General features: G+C 47.5%; 1 pseudogene; it reads right to left on the reverse strand.

The window, feature by feature from the left end:
• Positions 1–506, reverse strand: LOC110596201 (annotated as a pseudogene).
• Positions 507–8,599: the final 8,093 nt, after the last annotated feature.

Consider the following 8,599-nt stretch of genomic DNA (forward strand, 5'->3'; position numbering starts at 1 on the left):
CTCCTCTCCAGTAGCCAGTGACGCTTTTCCATCCACAGATTGTTTGGGCAGAGCTCAGCCAGTCTCCTTAAACTAGTCAGACTGTCTGCACCAAGCTGGTTTAAGATGCTGGGTAGCATTTCTGTCCGCTGCTTTGTCTCAGCATGGCCTGTAATGGTGAAAGTGTTCGCTGCCAGAGATGACTGAACTTTAGGGTTGTTAAAGTGAATAACTGTTCCTTGGTTTGTAAACATGTTCACCTCTTCAATACCAGAGATATTGTTTACCCCTAACTTCTTCAAGGAGAACTGAAGTTTTTATCATCTGCTGTAGCTGTTCTATGAACCACCTTCTTCTTTCTGTGAGCAGTTCCTTTCCCATCAATGCACACTTGTGCCTGCAGTTTGGCGAGTTTTTCCTGGTTCATGATGGTTTCTTTCATCTTGTCGGAGCGGAAAAGGGACTGGCGGGGGACTAGGGTTGGAGCTCAGGGGTCTCAGCTGGACCAGCTGAGATTAGGCGCACACACGCGGGGACGCAAGATGGCCTTTTGTTTTTTTTTTTGAGTTGGAGTCTCACTCTGTCGCCCAGACTGGAGTGCAGTGCCCGCTCCCAGCCACCGCAGCCTCGATCTGCTGGGTTTCGGCGATCCTTCTGCCTCAGCCTTCCAAGTAGCCGGAATTACAGGCATGTGCTATCACGCCCGGCTGATTTTTTGATTTATTGTAGAGATGAGGTCTCACTGCCCAGGCGGGTCTCGAACCCGCGGGCTTAGGCAATCCACTCACCTCAGCCTCCCCAAGGCGAGGGATTACAGGTTGAGCCACCGAGCCCAACTTCCTCAACTTCTTTCTCTCTGTTGTTTAGACTGCATAATCTCTATCTTCAGGTTTGCTGATTCCTTTTTCTGCTAGTTCAGACCTACTCTTGAACTGCTCTAGTGACCGTTTCATTTTTGTTACTTTAATTTTCAACTCCAGAACTTCCATTTTGTTGTTGTTTTTTTTCTCTTTATTGATATTTTCCATTTGATGAAACATTGGTATCATATCTTCCTTTACTTTGAGGCAGGGCACTTCTGAAAATGCAGAAAAAACAGAAAAAGGGGAAATAAGTTATTTTCTGCTTCTTTGTGCTTTCTCTTTCTTTCTTTCTTTTTTTTTTTTTTTGAGTTGGAGTCTCACTCTGTCACCCAGACTGGAGTGCAGTGGCCGCTCCCAGCCACCACAGCCTCGACCTGCTGGGCTCCGGCGATCCTTGCACCTCAGCCTTCCAAGTAGCTGGAACTACAGGTGCGCGCTACCACACCCGGCTGATTTTTGATTTATTGTAGAGATGAGGTCTCGCCAAGATGCCCAGGCGGGTCTCGAACCCGTGGGCTCATGCAATCCACTCACTTCAGCCTCCCAAAGTGCTGGGATTACAGGCTGAGCCACCGAGCCCGGCTTTGTGCTTTCTCTTTCATGGGCTTTTTAGTTTGGCAGGCTACCTGTTTAAAATTTTGGCAGGAACCAATCAGAATAGCAATCCTGTAAACCAATCAGCAAATAGGACATGTAAATGAGATGATTATGTAAAACCAATCAATGTGTAACATGTAAGACTACCAGTAGCCCCAAGCTATGGAAAATCCAATCAAATTGTATGGTGTCGATATGTTACCTTATAAGAAAGACAAAGGGCACCATACAATTTGATTAAGACAAAGGGAGCCGGGCTCGGTGGCTCAGCCTATAATCCCGCGCCTTTGGGAGGCTGAGGTGAATGGATTGCCTGAGCCTGCGGGTTCAGGTGACCTTGCCTGGTGCCAGCAGACCATTTGATCCGTAGGGGACTAGCCCTCCCGGCATGCTGGGGTAAGGATTCCAGGAGCACAAACGAACCCTAGTGAGACCCAGGAACCAGTCAGGGGAGCATCATCCATCAGATTGGTAAGAATCCAGGTTTGATTTTGTAGACCTGCCCCTAAGAGGCAGAAGGGGAGCCTGATCACCTCCCAGAGTTGCCCGAGTAGTCCCACAGGGACAAAACTGCCCCTAAGAGGCAGAAGAGGAGCCCCATTACCTCCCAGAGTTGCCTGAGTAGTCCCACAGGGACAAAACTTTAAGGTGCTGGGAAGTGGGTTGGAGACGTTTTAAGAATGAGAGCGAATGAGACATCACCTGGTGGTGAAGTGAGTGCAGTAGTCCTGATTTGGTTTCGGTGGTGACTTTCTTTTCTTTTGAGTTGGAGTCTCACTCTGTTGCCCAAGCTGGAGTGCAGTGGCTGCTCCCGGCCACCGCAGCCTTGACCTGCTGGGCTCTGGCGATCCTTCCGCCTCAGCCTTCCAAGTAGCTGGAACTACAGGCACATGCTACCACACCTGGCTAATTTTTTGATTTATTGTAGAGAAGAGGTCTCACCAAGTTGCCCAGGTGGGTCACGAACCCGTGGGCTCAGGCAGTCCACTTACCTCAGCCTCCCAAGGCGCGGGATTACAGGCTGAGCCACCGAGCCCGGCTTGGGTGGTGGCTTTTATATGGCTAAATGGCAGGAGTAGGTTCAGGAAGTGGCCAGGCACGGTGGCTCATGCCTGTGGTTCCAGCTACTTGGAAGGCTGACCTGAATCGAAACATGGTCGGGGGTTTATACCAACTCACCTATTGACAGAAGGCACCTGAAATATCCCTTCAAGGGGTATGGCTGGAGATGGACGAAGCATGTGTCCATCCCTTCTCCCTTCCCATTCTTTCCTGTCTTGTGTGTGATTGTCGTCTCTTAGTGGGTGGAAATGTGTGGCAAACAGCAAGCTTATCCCCTTGGAGTGCGTGGTAAAGAATTTCAAAAGGGGATATTCAGGGGATTATGGGATCAAGTTAACTCCCAGAAGGCTTTGGACACTCTGTGAAATAGATTGGCCATCGTTTGGGGTGGGCTGGTCCTCTAAGGGGTCACTAGACAAAGAACTAGTTAGTAAGGTATTTAGGGTTATTGTGGGGGATCCAGGCCACCCTGACCAGTTTCCCTACATGGACTGTTGACAAGATGTAGTTCTCTCCTGACCACCTTGGTTAAAGGTTTGTTTAGAAGAAAACTATAAAGTCATGTTGGCCTGAGCAATGGCCCCCTCGAAATGCCGACCAGGATCGGGAAAGCCCATTCTGGCTGAGGAACCTGAGGAAAACCTCCTGTTTCATGCGCCACTGTACCCCCCACTGCTGCCTGCACCCCTGCACTTGCCACAGCTGGGGCCACGCCAGGAGCTGATCTCACCTCAGAATTCATCCCTTTTCTGAAGGCACCCCAAACACCCCTTGGACTGATTGCTGCCAGCTTCTCTTAACTTTGTTTAACACTGAAGGGCATCGCTGGATTACTCAGGAGGCTTTAAAGTGATTAGAGGAGCACCCCCCTGCAGGGACAATGAATGCTCAAGCCTACGCCCAGAATCAGTTCCCAGAGAAAAACCCCCAGTGGGATCCTAATGATGACCATGAATTTTGAATTCTTGAGCGCTATCAAGAGGCCCTTTTGGGTGGTGTGAGAGAAGGAGAGCAAAAGCCATGAACATGAGCAAAACCTCAGAAGTGCTCCAAGGCCTCAGAGAAAGCCCCAGCCAGTTTTATGAGGCTATGCGAGGCATTTCGCCTCTACACTCCCTTCAACTCAGAGGAAGCCGAAAATTGGAGAATAATTAATGTGGCCTTGTCAGTCAGGCTCATAGGAGACATCCAATACAAGTTACAAAAGTTGGAGGGCTGTTAGCCAGCTGATAGAGGTTGCAACAAAGGTATTTGTCAACTAAGACCAGGAGGCCTGAAGGGAAGCAGACTGAAACATGAGAAAGTAGACCAGCTTGCTACTGCCTTGGCAGAGCGACACACCCGGGGAGTTGTCCTGTCAGAATGAGACCGAGGTCCTGGTCAGGATCCAGACTGGCAGGGAGGCCAGCAAAATGGGCCACCCTGCCCGGTGATGAGATCTGGGCAAAATCAATGCACTGTTTCTGAGAAGGGCACTGGAAAAATGAATATCCAGAGCTGGAAGATTTTCGTCCAGGGAAGAGGAAGAGGCCAGGTGGTTAAGGGACAATACTAGCCTGCACTCCAACCATATGTGACCTCTGAGAGCAATTTTGTTGGTTTAGCAACCTTCTTTACCTGCTCAGATCTCAAGGATGCTTTCTTCTGTATCCACTGGGCTCCCCAGAGTCAACCGCTTTTTGCTTTTCAGTGAGAAAATTCTGAGAACAGTGACAAAGGCCAATCAACTTGGACTAGACTGCCACAGGGGTTCAAAAATTCCCCATCCATTTCCAGCACAGCATTAGCCTCTGTGTGCCAGTATGATTGTATGCTGTTCCAATATGTGGATGACCTGTTGCTGACTGGACAAACACGCAGGGACTGTATGGGAGGAACACAGCAGCTCCTCAATCTCTTATGGAAGGCCGGCTACAAAGTTTCAAAGAAGGCCCACTTTTGCCAAATACCTTGGCTTCCATTTATCCCAGGGGCAATGTCAACTTGGTTTGGAGAGAAAACAAACTGCTCCATTCCGGTTCGGGCTACCAGATGCCAGGTTTGTTCATTTCTTGGGGCCCCAGGGTTCTGTAGAATTTGGATACCTAACTTCTCAATACTGACAAAGCCTCTCTTTGAAGCCACAAACGGGGGGGGGGGACAAGAGCCTATGTTTTGGGAAGAAGCGCAACAAAAGGCCTTTCAGGAAATAAAGCAGGCCCTTGTTAGTGTACCCAGCCTGGGATTCTCCAATATATCTAAGCCTTTTTTCCTGTATGTACACGAACGTACTGGAATAGCAGTCAGGGTCTTAACCCAAATGCTGAGATCCTGGCACCATCTGGTAGCATATCTCTGCAAGCAGCTTGACACTTGCCCAAGGCTGGCCACCTTGCCTTCAGGCACTCGTTGCCACAGTCCTTCTAGTAGCAGAGGCTGACAAATTGACTATGGGACAAGAACTAACTGTCCGAGTACCACACTTGGTGTTGACATTAATGGAATATAAGGGGCATTATTGGCTGACTAATGCCCGGATGGTCAGATATCAGGGAGTGCTATGTGAGAATCCACACATCCATTTAGAAATGGTGTGGACTCTCAACCCTGAAGTTTTGCTGCCTACTGAGCCAGGTCAGCCCTGTCATGATTGCATCGAGGTCATGGACGAGGTATTTTCTGGCTGACCTGACTTGACAGACCAGCCTCTCAGGGATCCCAATATGGAATATTTCACTGATGGCAGCAGCTTCATAAGGGAAGGAGAATGGTTCGTAGGATACTCTATAGTAACCCTGTGTTCCACCACTGAAGTGAAACCTCTGCCAAAAGGGACTTCTGCACAAAAGACAGAATTAATTGCACTCACCCAGGCTCTCCAGCTGGTGGCAGGACTAAATGTTAATATATACACCAACTTCACCACTTTCCATGCACATGGGGCCCTATATAAGAAAAAGGACCTGATCAACTCAGAAGGCAAAGACATAAAATATGGTAAAGAAATTCCTGAACTGTTGGATGCTGTGTGGACCCTAAGAAGGTAGCCGTTATGCATTGCTGGGGACACCAGAAGAGAGACTCAAGAGTCTCTCAGGGAAACTGAAAAGCAGACAGAGAAGCAAAGATTGCGGTCTCCCAGGAAACAACAGTGCTGGCAACTTTTGCTGCAGCTTTGTTCCCAAGTCTGTTGGCAGAATGGGACCCCAATTATTCACACCACGAGTACATATGGTTCAAAACATAAGAAGGAGACTATCTTCCAGGTGAATGGTGGAAATTTAAGGATGGGCGAATCGTCATCCCTGAAGCTTTGGCCCCAACTTTTGTCAGGCAGTTTCACCAGGACACCCTTATGGGCCAGACAGCCCTTGAGACCATGTTAGGCCGATATTTTTTGTTTGTTTGTTTGTTTGTTTTGTTTTTTGAGTTGGAGTCTCACTCTGTCACCCAGACTGGAGTGCAGTGGCCGCTTCCGGCCACCGCAGCCTCGACCTGCTGGGCTCTGGCGATCCTTCCGCCTCAGCCTTCCAAGTGCCGAAACTACAGGCGTGCGCTACCACGCCTGGCTAATTTTTTATTTATTGTAGAGAAGAGTTGCCGGGTGGGTCTCAAACCGTGGGCTCAGGCAATCCACTCGCCTCGGCCTCCCAAAGTGCTGGGATTACAGGCTGAGGCACCGAGCCCAGTCCCCCCATTGTTAAGGGCATAAAGGACGATTTAAAAGAGGTGGTAATCTTGCTCTAAGACAGCAAATGCAAGCTCTTGGCTAGGCTCTCACTGCTATACATCATTGGGTTAGAGATCAGTTGCCTATAAGCTTAGCCACAGATGCTCACCACTTTAAACCAAGAGATGCTGTCTGGGTAAAGGAATGGAACACCCAGCCCTTAAAGCCTCTTTGGAGAGGTCTGTTTACTATCATTTTGTCCACCCCCACTGCAATAAAGGTAGCAGAGGTGGGCCCCTGAATTCATCACAGTAGAGTGAAACTGGCCTTCTGAGACTGGAAATGCACTTCTGATCCATCCATGCCAGGAAACCTGACTATCTGAAGAAAACAAGCTGCGACCCAGGACCCTAGAGGACAACAGCCCTGTTTTAGTTACTCTAGAAGCTGATTAATCTATGCACAGCAGAAGCCTGAGGAGTCGACCACCTAATGAATAAACAGACTGTGGTACATTGTAATGCAGTGTCATCCTTTGCTAGTGCCTATTGCCATAACTCTTGCCTTGGTTTTTTGCTGTAGGTCTGACGACGGTTGTTCCAGATGACTGGACCTGTGGCAAAAGGATACTAATAGCACATGTACCTGTTCAAACCTGGAAAGGCTGGAACCCCGGAAACTTGTTTAGGGGTTGATTCTTAGCCTTTGGGGGATTTAAAACTCTCATAGAGACCGTATAAGCAATTGTAGGAATATGTCTAATTCTATACAGCCTAGCCCCTTTAATCATAAGATTTATCTCCAACCTCATTGAGGCCATGGTCAAAAGAAAAACAGCAGCACATGTAATGATGCCATGGCAACACCAGTCCCTAAACCAAGATGATGCTCTTTGACCCTAAAAGGGTCTGAGCATCAAAGGGGAGAATAAGGCAGGGCCCTTCTGAAAATGCAGAAAAAGGGGAAATAAGCTACTTCTTGCTTCTAAGTGTTTTCTCTTTCATGGGTTTTTTACTTTGGTGGGCTACATGTTTAAACTTTTGACAGAAACCAATCGGAATAGTAATCCTACAAACCAATCAGCAAATAGGACATGTAAATGAGATGATTATGTAAAACCAATCAATGTGCAACATGTAAGACTAACGGCAGCCCAAGCTATGGAAAATCCAATCAAATTGTTTGGTGCCAATTTGTTACCTTATAAGGAAGACAAAGGGTTACAATGTAAAGGGAAGTTAACAGAGGTATATAAGGCAATGCCCCACTGTGTTCCGGGCTTCAGCCTTTGGAAGCAAATCTGCTGAGCTGGTGCCGGCAGGAATAAACACAGCTTCCTGGCAAAGAAGCCTCAGTGTCCTAACTCTCTGTGGAAGATTCCCGCTACAACTTCTTTAAGCATATTTCTTTTTCTCTGAGTTCTTTGAACATTGAATGCATGAATATAATTGTTGCTTTAAGGTTTTTGTTAAATCTGATGTCTGGGTCCTCTCACAGGCATTCCTGTTGCCTGCTTTTTCTCCTATGAACTGATCATACTTTCCTGCTTCTTGGCATGTTCCCTAATTTCTCTGTTGAAAGTGGATGCTTTAGGCTAGATACTACTGTAGGCACTTAGGATACTGATTTCCTTCTCCCTCTCTGGGGTTTGTTTTTGTTGTATTTGATAGTTTTTTTTTTTTTTTTTTTTTTAGGTGGAGTTTCACTCTGTCACCCAGACTGGAGTGCAATGGCCGCTCCTGGCCACCGCAGCCTCCACCTGCTGGGCTCCAGCCATCCTTCTGACTCAGCCTTCCAAGTAGCTGGAACTACAGGCACGTGCCACTCCGCCTGACTAATTTTTTTATTTATTGTAGAGATGAGGTCTCACCAAGTTGCCCAGGCTGGTCTCGAATCTGTGGGCTCAGGCAATCCTTTCACCTCAGTCTCCCAAAATGCTGGGATTATAAGTATGAGCCATGGCGCCCCGCTTGGTTGTATACTTTTAATGAAGTCTATTTCCCTGACAGTGTAAAGCCTCTGATGACAGTTGTCAAGGAACACAGCTTTGGGCATGTGCACAGTCACCCCTGAATAACAGGGGCTTTGTCTCTTTCCCTGACCATTTAAGCTGTCTGTTTTATTTGGTATTATACCTAGTCATTAGGCTTCACTAATTGCTGGCTGATTGCTTGTTTGTTTTCAACAGTGCCCTAAGGTATAAATGGTGCTACAGCCTGATTTAATTAAATCCAGGTCCCTTTTCAGTAGTAGATTTTGAAGCTAGTCTTTGTGGTTTGTTCTGACCCTAGTAAGGCTCTTTTGGCTGTCTCTTTTCCTGGTTCTCTCTGATAAAATAACAAACCTCTGGTTTAGTTTGTTGCTATCAAAAATCACCAGCCTCCTCCTAACTGCTTCCTCCCCAAAATTTCTGTTGTTTTCAAGAGCACTCTACACTTGAACTTCCAAT

Source organism: Carlito syrichta, unplaced genomic scaffold (genome assembly GCF_000164805.1).
Source record: "Carlito syrichta isolate Samal-C Ts95f unplaced genomic scaffold, Tarsius_syrichta-2.0.1 Scaffold307176, whole genome shotgun sequence".
Lineage (NCBI taxonomy): Eukaryota > Metazoa > Chordata > Mammalia > Primates > Tarsiidae > Carlito > Carlito syrichta.